Consider the following 10,759-nt stretch of genomic DNA (forward strand, 5'->3'; position numbering starts at 1 on the left):
AAAGAAAATCATATGATAGTTGCTCCTTGCTACAAAATTTGTCTTGGGAGGCAAAGAGAATGCACAAATGACCTGAAAGATGTTAGTGATCAGAAAGAGAGAACTTCATTGCAGGAGAAACTATGACTCCAACAGCATCGAGAACTGTCATAAGGGGGCTGTGCAAAGACAGGTACAGGGCACCAGTAGCCCCATTTCAGACATCAGCAAAGACTGACAGGCAAGACAATGATAGCTGTGGGCTGTGTGTTGTAGCCTTCACAATGGTATATTTTAGTGCGGCCTTTCAAGTCTGGAAATTTCTGCAACAAGTAATCACAGAAAACATTTCAACATGTAGCCTTTCATCTTCCTATAAAAAAAAAGGATTTAGACAGATGAATAGGTATGAAGCTAGTCTTATTTTAGGTGTAAGCTCATCTACAGGATGATTTTGAATGAAGCAGATGACAGTGACTCCCCTATTCAGTCACTCAAATATATAAAGCAGAAGTCACACTAGACTGAGCCTCAAGTAATGATGTGCAAGAGTTGCTGTGAAAGGAGAGAAAAAATTTTTCTTAATTTCCTTCTATTTTTTTTTTTAAAAAGGTCCTGCATTTCTTTTTAGGCAACTGAATATCACATTATTAGTAAAAGGAGAGAAATGATGGAAAGAAGATGCCAAATTGAGGGTGTGGAGTCCAGAAGAGAAACTTGTCCTTGGTTGGCCCCTAGGGATAAAATAGAAGCTGAATCAGGGATTCAGGAAAACGGGACAATAGCAAGAAACAGATGGCTGTGACAGAGCAGTAATGACTTGACCTTCAGGAGGCATCAGAAAGAACTATATTTCTCTCTCTAGGGCCATGAACATCTGATCATTTTAACAAGGGCAGGAATAATCTCTCTGGTTGAAAAGGATTACATTAGTAGTCCATAAATTCTCGAAAGTAGGAACTATATACAATGACTCCTTCAACACAAGGACCATTTTAACCTCATACAAGTTCAAGTATATAGTCAGTGTGTTCCCTCCTGGGGACACCTTGTGGGACAAGGCCTTCCTCAGATTTCATGGGCCTCACCATGGGAGATTCCAGAGGGGCACACGCATGGACATGCACCCAGAAATCCTTCAGTGGTCTCCCTCCTCGCCCTCATCATTGACCTCTTTCTCCACTTGGTCCTGTGGCAGTTTTCCATGATAGCCTTGGTTTCTCCTTGAATTTGGAGTTTTATATTTTTGCAGATTACATATTCACTGGCTAGCTGATTAAATTAACCGAATGACAGCAACTGCTCCAAGGGGATTTGAGACATCATCCAGAAATACCCAGGGGGTGGCATAGTGAAAAATAACCTAAATTTATATATAAATAAAACATAAAATCAAAAGGAAAACAGATTAGAAAGAGTAAGATCTATCCATGAGTAAGAACAAAATCTTATATTGAATTATCAAGGGTGGGCAGATGTTTTCCAGGTACAGAGGCAGGCTTAGGAGAATTCCTCCCCAAGTTCTGGTATGTGGTGTGATTGGATAACGATGGTGCTGGAGGAACCTGGGGGGAGGCTTGGGAGGGGACGTGGTGTTGATGAGGCTGGAGCTCAGGTGGAAGCTCTGTTATGGAGAGCTCCACGGTGAGCTGTGAGGCAAGATTTCACCTTGTGGGAGCCAAAGAATTTCATGATGGGTCAATATTTTAGAAATACCTCCCCAACCACTGGGTGCAAGACAGATTAGGACAAATCATGGAGTCTGATCAGTTTCTTTAAACTCAGCTCTTCTCAAATCTCCCACCATTTCCCCAATGAACTACAGAAGTTGAGTTTACCTCTTCTTTCAGAGAAAACGGAGATTATTCAGTGTGGCCTCTTTTGAATTCTTGTCTATTGTCTCTTAGTCAAGAACAAGAATGCCGCAACCCCCTTACTTGGTTCCTTCCTAGTCAATAAAAGACTGAGCTCTGCTGCTTAAGCTTATCACCATGATATTCACTCAGCATGTGATTTCCTCTTTTTCCTGTCTTTTATCCCTACTCTGTGCTGATTTCTCCTGAGCCAATAAACCATGGGCTTCCTCCACCCTAGATACTCCTTGAACCATTTCTTTCTTTCTCTCTCTGTCTCCTTTATTCCATAGTTAAGTAGCTGGAGGTTTTCAACATTCATAATCTTTATTTCTCCTCTTCCAAGTCATTCCTTAACCAACTTCAATCTGGATTTTCCCAAATTGCTCTTGCCAAGATTCCACTCATGTCCAAATAACTAGGTCCAAAGAATGATTCCATTCCATTTGATATGACTGTGGTATTTGAAACAGTTGACTACTCTCTTTTTGAAACTCTCTTCATTTATTTTCTCTTTTCCATCCATATATAAAATATTGTTACTGCATCCCTGACTTTTTGAAGATTTAGAATCCTATATATTGTGAATTAACTGTTCAGGTTTCCCAGAAATATTTCTCTGGACCCCAGAAAAGAGAGCAAATACAAGGACATATCTGAGCAGAATTGGAACATGGAACCACATGAAATCACCACCAAGATGATGGATAATAAGGAAAGAAAAAGAATAACAATAGAATCCTAAGGAATATCAATATTCATGAAGTTGGGAAGAGAAACCTGATAAAGCAAAAGAGGTACAATTGAAGGAGCAAATGGACAAAGGAAAAAGAAGCATAAAGAAAGCAATGGAAGAAGTATTTTAAGAGAAATGTGTCCTGTGTTCTGGAGGAAAGTCAAGTAGGATAATAAATAAAGAGTCTACCAGATGTGGAAGTTAGGGTGCCAATGTGAGGGGACAATTCCAATAGAATAGTGAAGACAGAAGAATAGAAGTCCACTTTTATGGGTTATGGAAAGAATGTGAGGCTAATAAATGGAGACATTAACCTTATACTTCATTTTCAAGAAACTTGAAAAGAAGAGAAAGAACAGCTCGAGGAGGTGATTGTCTCAGCCTGTTCCTGCTGCTATAACAATATGCCTTAGACATGGTCTTTGAATTGTATTTCTCACAGTTCTGGAGTCTGGGAAGAATCAGTGAGTAGACATGGTGTCCAGTAAAGGCTTGTTCTCTGCTTATAGGATGCTGTTTTGTTGCATCATCACATGGCAGAAGGGCAAAGACTGTGTCCTTGTGAGGTAGAAGAGATGGAAGGGCAAAAAGGACAGAGCTGTGTGATACCCCTTTTACATGGGTAGTGACCTCTATTCACAAGGGTGAACCTCTTAAGACCTCATCACCTCCCAGAGACGTCTTGTTACTGTCACATTGGTGATTGTTTAAGATAGATGTTTGAGGGGAACACATTCAGACCACTGCAATCCTTTGTAATGGTAGAGATAGTGGTGGTAGCCCTAGGCAATCTTTGAAACTTGTAACCTTAGGACAAAAAAAGTGAGGTGTTAATTTACACAGAGGTTCTTCATAACTACAGTCTTCATAAATGGATATTCACTGAAGAATCATTTAAACAAATCAAAGTGCTAATGTTATAGGGTTTGTTGTCAATGTTAATGATATGCTAGCTTATGGAAATATTTTCTTAGAGTCAGGAAGCTTTGTGTGTTCAAGTATTGAGGGGACATGGCATCAGAAAATGTAAAACAGGCTGGGAGCATTGGTGCATACCTGTGATCCCAGCAGCTCGGGAGGCTGAGGCAGGAGGATCACAAATTCAAAGTGAGCCTCAGTAACTTAGTGAGACCCTAAGCAACTTAGCTGAGGTCCAATTTCAAACGAACAAACAAAAAAACCAGAACTGGGGAGATGGATCAGTGGTCAAATGCCCCTGGGTACCTCCCCACCAACCATCCCCACAAAAAAAAAAAAGAAAAGAAAAACAACTTGATAATGTTGACATAATAGAAGTGGGCAGAAAACTGGAATCCAGAGGCTCTGGATTTGTCACTAACCAACATTTTGACTTCTTCAGTTCTCTGTTTCCTCATTTCAAGGTCTCCTTTCAACTCTAGTAATTTTGGTTGTTCTCAAGCTAGATTTCTCTCATTTCAAGGTCTCTGAAAATATTCTCCTGTGTCTTTGAGTTCTTAATAAAAAAATATGAACTTGACATTTTCACTTTAATAATAAAAAAAGTAAATTTGGGATCATTTAGATTAAGGAAAAGCCATTTGTGCGATTTTAACAATTGCCAGATTTTGTTTTTTGTATTGACAAGTATACATCTAGATTGGCTTTTATTTGGAACTAGGCATCCAACCAAGGATAGATTAGCTCTTGTAAAAAAAAATATTCCAATTAGTTAAGCATGACAGAGAATGAATTCTGACATATCATACATAAATGGAGTATAACTTCTCATTCATCTGGTTGTGCACAATGTAGAGTGGTCGTGTAATTGTTATGCATGTAGGGTAATAATGTCCGACTCATTCCACTGTTCTTCTCATCCTCATACATCAGCCCCTTCCTTCACTCCCCTCTGTCTAGACATTTTGATGCCAGAACAAACTTCAAGTAAATTTTAAGCTGTTGGAAAACTTCTTATGCTCCCAGTGATCACTATTTTATTTTCAAACTAATAACCTATGTCTTGTGTCTACCATTGAATTTATGTTGCTTATTACATCTGAATTAATGACATAAGTTCACTGGTAAAGGAAGGGTTTTCAACTAAGACTTTTCTTTCTTAAGTGATCTAACACATTAATACTTTGATGCGAAACCATGGAAAAGACATATTGCATCAAAGGAAACTCAAGAGCTGGTAAAAAGAAGAGAAGATGGAACTTACCTCTAAGTGACGTGTGCACACCTAATAAAGGGCAAAAGATGCTTCATGCTCTGAAGAAACAAAGGCTCTGCAGGAATCTGAATGGAAAAATATGGTTTGCAAATGGAATCATCACCTCAAACAATAGTGTAGGTGTGTGTAACTTAAAAGAATCTCTGCCAATTGTAATCAGCATCCTTTTCACCATGAGTGAGAAAATTATGTTCCAACAGAACAAATCACTTTATTTGAATGTTTTGGGTTTGTGATTTATACTTAATTTATCATTTTACTTTGATTTGATAATTGTTCAAAAGATATAGAGTTATACCTGGATTTATGTTTATAGATATTTAAGCAACATTTTAATTAAATAATTTGGGTTATTTGCCTTATTAGGTTAGGTAATAATTTAGGTGATTTCCTTACCTTTCTCCCTTAAAAGATGTCCATACCTAAGGTTTGAGAACCTGGTATTGATTACATAGCTCTACTCATTTCCCTAATGTCTCTAAGCAAGGCATGAGAAAGCAGAGAGCATTGGTAGCATTGATGCTGATGACACACAGAAAAGCCTGACAATTTTAGAACTTTATGGAGACAGTACACATGGAAGACTCATGTCCTCAATTCAGGAAAAAATTACAGACCAAGGTAGCATTAGATCTCAAAATCACTTTGCCAAACTGTTTGAAGGCAGACAAAAAGAAAAAAAAATGCGGTAGGTGGTGATGGAACAAGGAGAAAAAGCAATCACACAATACAATGTCACATTGGTTTGGGGAGTAGGCCTCTCTTATCTTTGGTTTCACTATCCATGATTGAGTTACTGATTGTCTGCAGCAGTATTTCTACTTTAAGTTTTCATAAAATAGAAAATTTCAGAAAAAAAAAATTCACGCATTTTAAATCGCACTCCATTCTGAGCAGTGTGATGAAATCTCCCACTGTAATGCTCCTTCCTGCCAGGAAGAGGTGAGTCATTCCTTTGTCCAGAGTATTCACACTGTATACGCTACCCATCCATTAGTTGTACCACCTTCTCAGTTATCAGATTGACCTGTTTGTTGCATTATCACAGTGCTTTGGTTCAAACAACTCCTATATTAATTAATAATGGTCCCAAGGCACAAGAGTAGTGAAGCACAGGAGACATCATGGCCTAAAATATGGAAGGACAGACTAACTGTGGTACCATGTGGCAGTGCTGCAAAGAATTTAGGAAAAAGCGGTATTAGAAGATCTTCAATCATCCACTAGAGATATCAGAACTTTGGAGATAACAGGGAGACTCAAGGGTGTTCAAGAAATTGAATATTTCTGAGTCAGAATGTATCAAAAGTTGTGTCTAAAAGATGAATTGCAGGCTGGAGTATTAATAAATACAATAGCCAGGAGGACACGTGCTGACACATTAACAAGGGACAGACCCTTCGGAGAGGACTGCAATTCAGTTAGCAGCTTCACTGTTCAAGTGTGGAAGGAAAGCAAAGCTTGATGAAGATTGTAGAGAATGGCATCCGGTAAGAATATGAAAAGAGGTTAAACAAACTTTTCAAATTAGCTTGGACAGTTCCAATGAAAGAATAAGAAAGCATTTCTACTGACAATTGGCCAAGGGAGAGTTACAAACTTGGTGACCCGCAGTTCCCCATCTTCTGCAAGATGGATTTATGTTTATAGATATTTAAACAACATTTGACTTAAATAGAATTTAAACTGTGTCCTTCTCCCCAGAGAAGGACACAGTTGAAATGATAGAGATTTCAATGGGTTACCATTTAAGAGTAACCACCTTAAAGGGAGCCTGTGGAGAACCCATGGGTTCTTGATAGAAGTTTCCAGATAGTCCCTCAGGGAGTTTATCAATCAGTTTACCCAGACCCAGTCCTGCCAGAATGAACCCTTGAGCAGTAGCCATTCCAGGTACCACTGAGAGGAAGGAAAAGTCAGGAGTTGAGAATTGACTGAAGCCCACTGGGAGTGGCAGGAGTAGAGGACAGGTCTCTGTTTAGGGATGTGGTAGAGGACACCAACACAGTGTGACTTGGCGAGTCCTTCCCCCGGCCGGAAAGGGATGAGTCAATGGCTCCACGGCGGCCTGTTGAAAGGGGGAGGTCATGTTTGGAGTTCTCTGAGTGGAAGGAGCTGTGTAAATATTAGGCTGTCTTTTTTTATTAAGGTTCACATACAGAAAATTATTTTCAGTATTTGCTAATACTTTCTACTCTGAGTGTAGAATAAACTCCTCTAGCAGCTCCAATAGGCTCTTCTCAGCAAAGGGCTGGGGGTTTGTTTCCCACCTGCCAAGTTTCTAATCCTTGTTGAAGGTCAAATGCTTCTGTTTAACTAGAGTGTTCTTCAGAAAAAAAGCCTTAAAGTGTGTGTGTGTGGGGGGGGATAAAATGACAGAGCAAATGTACTAAAAATTTGGCCTTTTGCAAGTTGTGTTGAAATTCTCACAAGTGTAACTTTTGCAGTTTCAGCTGTTATTTAACCATTTAATGAGCAATGATCTCGCAGCTAGACCTGGAAAACCTTAGTCTAGAAAAGGAAATTACATTTTGGCCTTGTTTTTGCTTCTTAGGTGACTTTTCTGAAAGTTCAAACACTGGGCACAACTCTCTGAGGAGTTCAGACAGAAATCCATTTTATGGGGACGGTTACTGTGGGAGATGTATTGGGAAAATGCTGGAAATCCATTTTATGGGGATGGTTACTGTGGGAGATGTATTGGGAAAATGTTGGAAAATGTGGCTTTTCTTGTGACATTTTCTGTCTCTGACTTTGCCATGAGGAAACTCTGATGATCAATGAGTTCCCATAAAATGAAGCCTGACACCTCTTCCAAGTGTCAAGGCTTCTGAGAGGAGTTACCAGAGACCTCTCTAGGGGAGCAGGATTTCCATTCTCGTGTATTTTACACTCAGGATTCAGGAAAAGCTATAATAACATTTTTTTTTCTCTTACCACATCTCCTTAAAATTGGTATTTTGAGTCACACTGGGGATATTTTCAACACATTCATACTTAGAGAAATTAGAAACAGTTTTGGAGTAAATTAGGCCTGCGTGCTTTGAATTCAAAATAGAACAAATCTATCAAATTATTATGGTAATCTAAAACAATTAAAAATTAAGTGCCTATAATCTAAAATGATTTTTGACTCCTTGAGGAAGTTTCTGGATGGCTTATGATCCCCGCACATTTAAATGTATAATAATAGATATTGATGAGTGATTTGCTGCAAGGCAAATGGCAGAGGGCATAGTGGAAAGAACTAGAACTAACATACTTGGGCATACCTGGTCCTTGACTCCAACTCTGCCTTTCACCAGCTATAACTTGACTGATTCATGTAACTTCCTTGGGCATTAGTTTCCCTATTTGAAAAAAGTTCATCTCTGCCCACGAGTCCTCTGCTGTGCTCTTCTCATCAGACCCAGGATGGACTTCAAATGGTTTTCTGCCTGAACTCCTCAGAGAGTTGTGCCCAGTGTTTGAACTTTCAGAAAAGTTACCTTCAGCACATTGCTTCCTCTGACGTACTCTTCTTCCTGTATCCTCTGCCGTAGTCAAGAGAGCCACGATCTACCTGGCCACCCAAGAACAAAGCCTCTGGAGCTAACTTGCCTTCCCTTTCTCCCTCCTTCCTCTTTTCCTTCTGTAATCTGTCTCTTGGTCTAGCATGGCGTCCAAGCTACTTGGGAGTCAGAGGAAGGAGAATCACTTGAGATCATCAGTTTGAGACTAGTTTAGGCAACAGGGTGAGATCTCATCCAAAAAAAAATTTTTAAGTGTTTTTTAGTAGAGCAGACCCGTGTCCTTCAAAACATATTCTGTCCTCATTCAGTTGGTTCCAAATTTGGCCACTGTTTCCTCTTATCTCTTGACTCTGTCCTCTTCTCTGCCTCTCCCTTCACAGAGCCTCTGCCAACAGCTTCCCTCTACTGCACTTCTTCCCTTTTCCAGGGCCAGGCCTGGAAGTAGAATACATATTTCTTCCTACATATCACTGGCCACAGTGCAGTAATACTCTGTCCCCCCACCATCTGCAAGAAGGGCTGGCTTAGAGCTCAGTTGTGTGCCCAAGAAGAAGAAATAATTTGTTTGAACATCTAGCCAGACTCTGCCAAATCATTGGTAAAGGCTCTGCTTCTGTGCCTCCAAGGGAAAACACCTCCCCCTCTTTCAAGCCTTGGGGCTGCTTTGTTATAACACCTCTAATGGGAGGCTGTTACACCCATCACCTTTGGGCTCAGCTAAAAAACTCTTAGCATCTTACCTTCATGACCTAGTTCCTGACCAGCCCCCGCTCAGAATCTCTCTGCTGTCATCTTACAGAGAAAGGATGTACTGTGCTCACCCATGTCTCCTTACCTGAATACGTGAATCTTTTTTTTCCAGCAATTTATTTCCCATTTTTCTGTGCCTAAACAATCCCAACTGTCTTTAAGATTCTGCTCAGGGATGGTCATCTGTTCAGTGCCTTCTGTGTTCTTTACTACCATAGTCCTCTGGTTTCTCCTTCCCAGTCTGACACTTCTAAACCACCTTGACTTTTGACAAAAGTTCAAGACATGTCATATCTGACTGTTCAGCTGTCTGTCATCCACAGCTGACTTTGAGGGGATTCATCTTCGTGTCACATTTCTTGAAACACAGGAGGTGCTCAAAGCTAAGGTCAATGATCTTAGAGAGAATGGAAAAGAGGGAAAAGAAGGGATAGAGAGAGAAATGGGAGAAAAGGGAGAATGAGAGAAGAAAACAGAAAGATAACTGGTGAAAATTGGACTTACACTTTGGCAACTAAGAAAAAAATCATCTCCAAGGTCATAATGAAGAATTTGGATTTAATGCTTTGGGTAATGGGGAACAATTGAAGATTCTTTGAGTAAGGAGGCAAACTTTGCTATTATTTGTAAAATCCTTTCTTACTTCTTATCTTTCTCTTTCTGTGCTAACCTGTGTGAGCCCAGAGTTAGATAGCATGTGAACTTTGTCTTTAAGCTTCTTATAGGCAATAAAAGAAGATATCGAAGGAGACAGTAAACTGTAGCCTCCCATTAGAGGTGTTATAATAAAGCAGCCCCAAGGCTTGAAAGAGGGGGTGGCGTTTTCCCTTGGAGGCACAGAAGCGGAGCCTTTACCAATGATTTGGCAGAGTCTGGCTAGATGCTCAATGAAAATACTTCTTCTTGGGCATACAACTGAGCTCTAAGTCAGCCCTTTTTGCAGATGGTGGGGGGACAGAGTATTACTGCACTGTGGCCAGTGACATGTAGGATGAAATATATATTCTACTTCCAGGCCTGGCCCCTGAAATCTCCCAAGGTTTAGAGGAATGGAGGTAGAGTGAGTTGACAAACCCAGAGGTATTCTCTTACTTGCTGGACCCAAATTAATCACAGAAATTATGGCGGTGACAGAAAATGCAGTGTTCATCTACTACCAGCCTTATTTTATTGAGACAAGGAGACAGGCTCGCAGAGATTAAATGACTTGGCTATGCTTCTGAATGGATTCCCAGAGCTCTGGGCCCAGGAAGAGTTTGCCTCATCCAAGGAATTGCTGGCTTTATTCTAAGCCTGTGGTGGTCAGTGAGCTTTGATAGAAGTTAATTATCAAGTTGGGGCTGGGTTTGCAGCTTAGTGGTATAGTGCTAGCCTAACATGTGTGAGAACTGGGTTCTATTCTCAGCACCCCATAAAAATAAATAAATAAAATAAAGGTATTACAGTGTTCAGCTACAATTTAAAAAGAAAGTAAAAATAATAGTGATACTCTTCTCATTAAACCTTTTTTTTTTTTAAAGAAGTCAATGATCAATAGCAATGATTAACTAGTTACAGGCGATGGAACAATGATCACAGTTCCTAGCTGGTTTTGCATCTTTAAATTTCTTTACTTGTCTTCCTCTTAATCCTCTCCTTATTCTTCTTTTCTTCTTCCCTTTTCTTCCCTTAGTCCCATTTCTCTTGTTTTCATATTTTCAGCTATTCTGCAAAAAGGCCAATTATAAGTCACGAT

This window comes from Ictidomys tridecemlineatus, chromosome 1, assembly GCF_052094955.1.
Source record: "Ictidomys tridecemlineatus isolate mIctTri1 chromosome 1, mIctTri1.hap1, whole genome shotgun sequence".
Classification (NCBI taxonomy): domain Eukaryota; kingdom Metazoa; phylum Chordata; class Mammalia; order Rodentia; family Sciuridae; genus Ictidomys; species Ictidomys tridecemlineatus.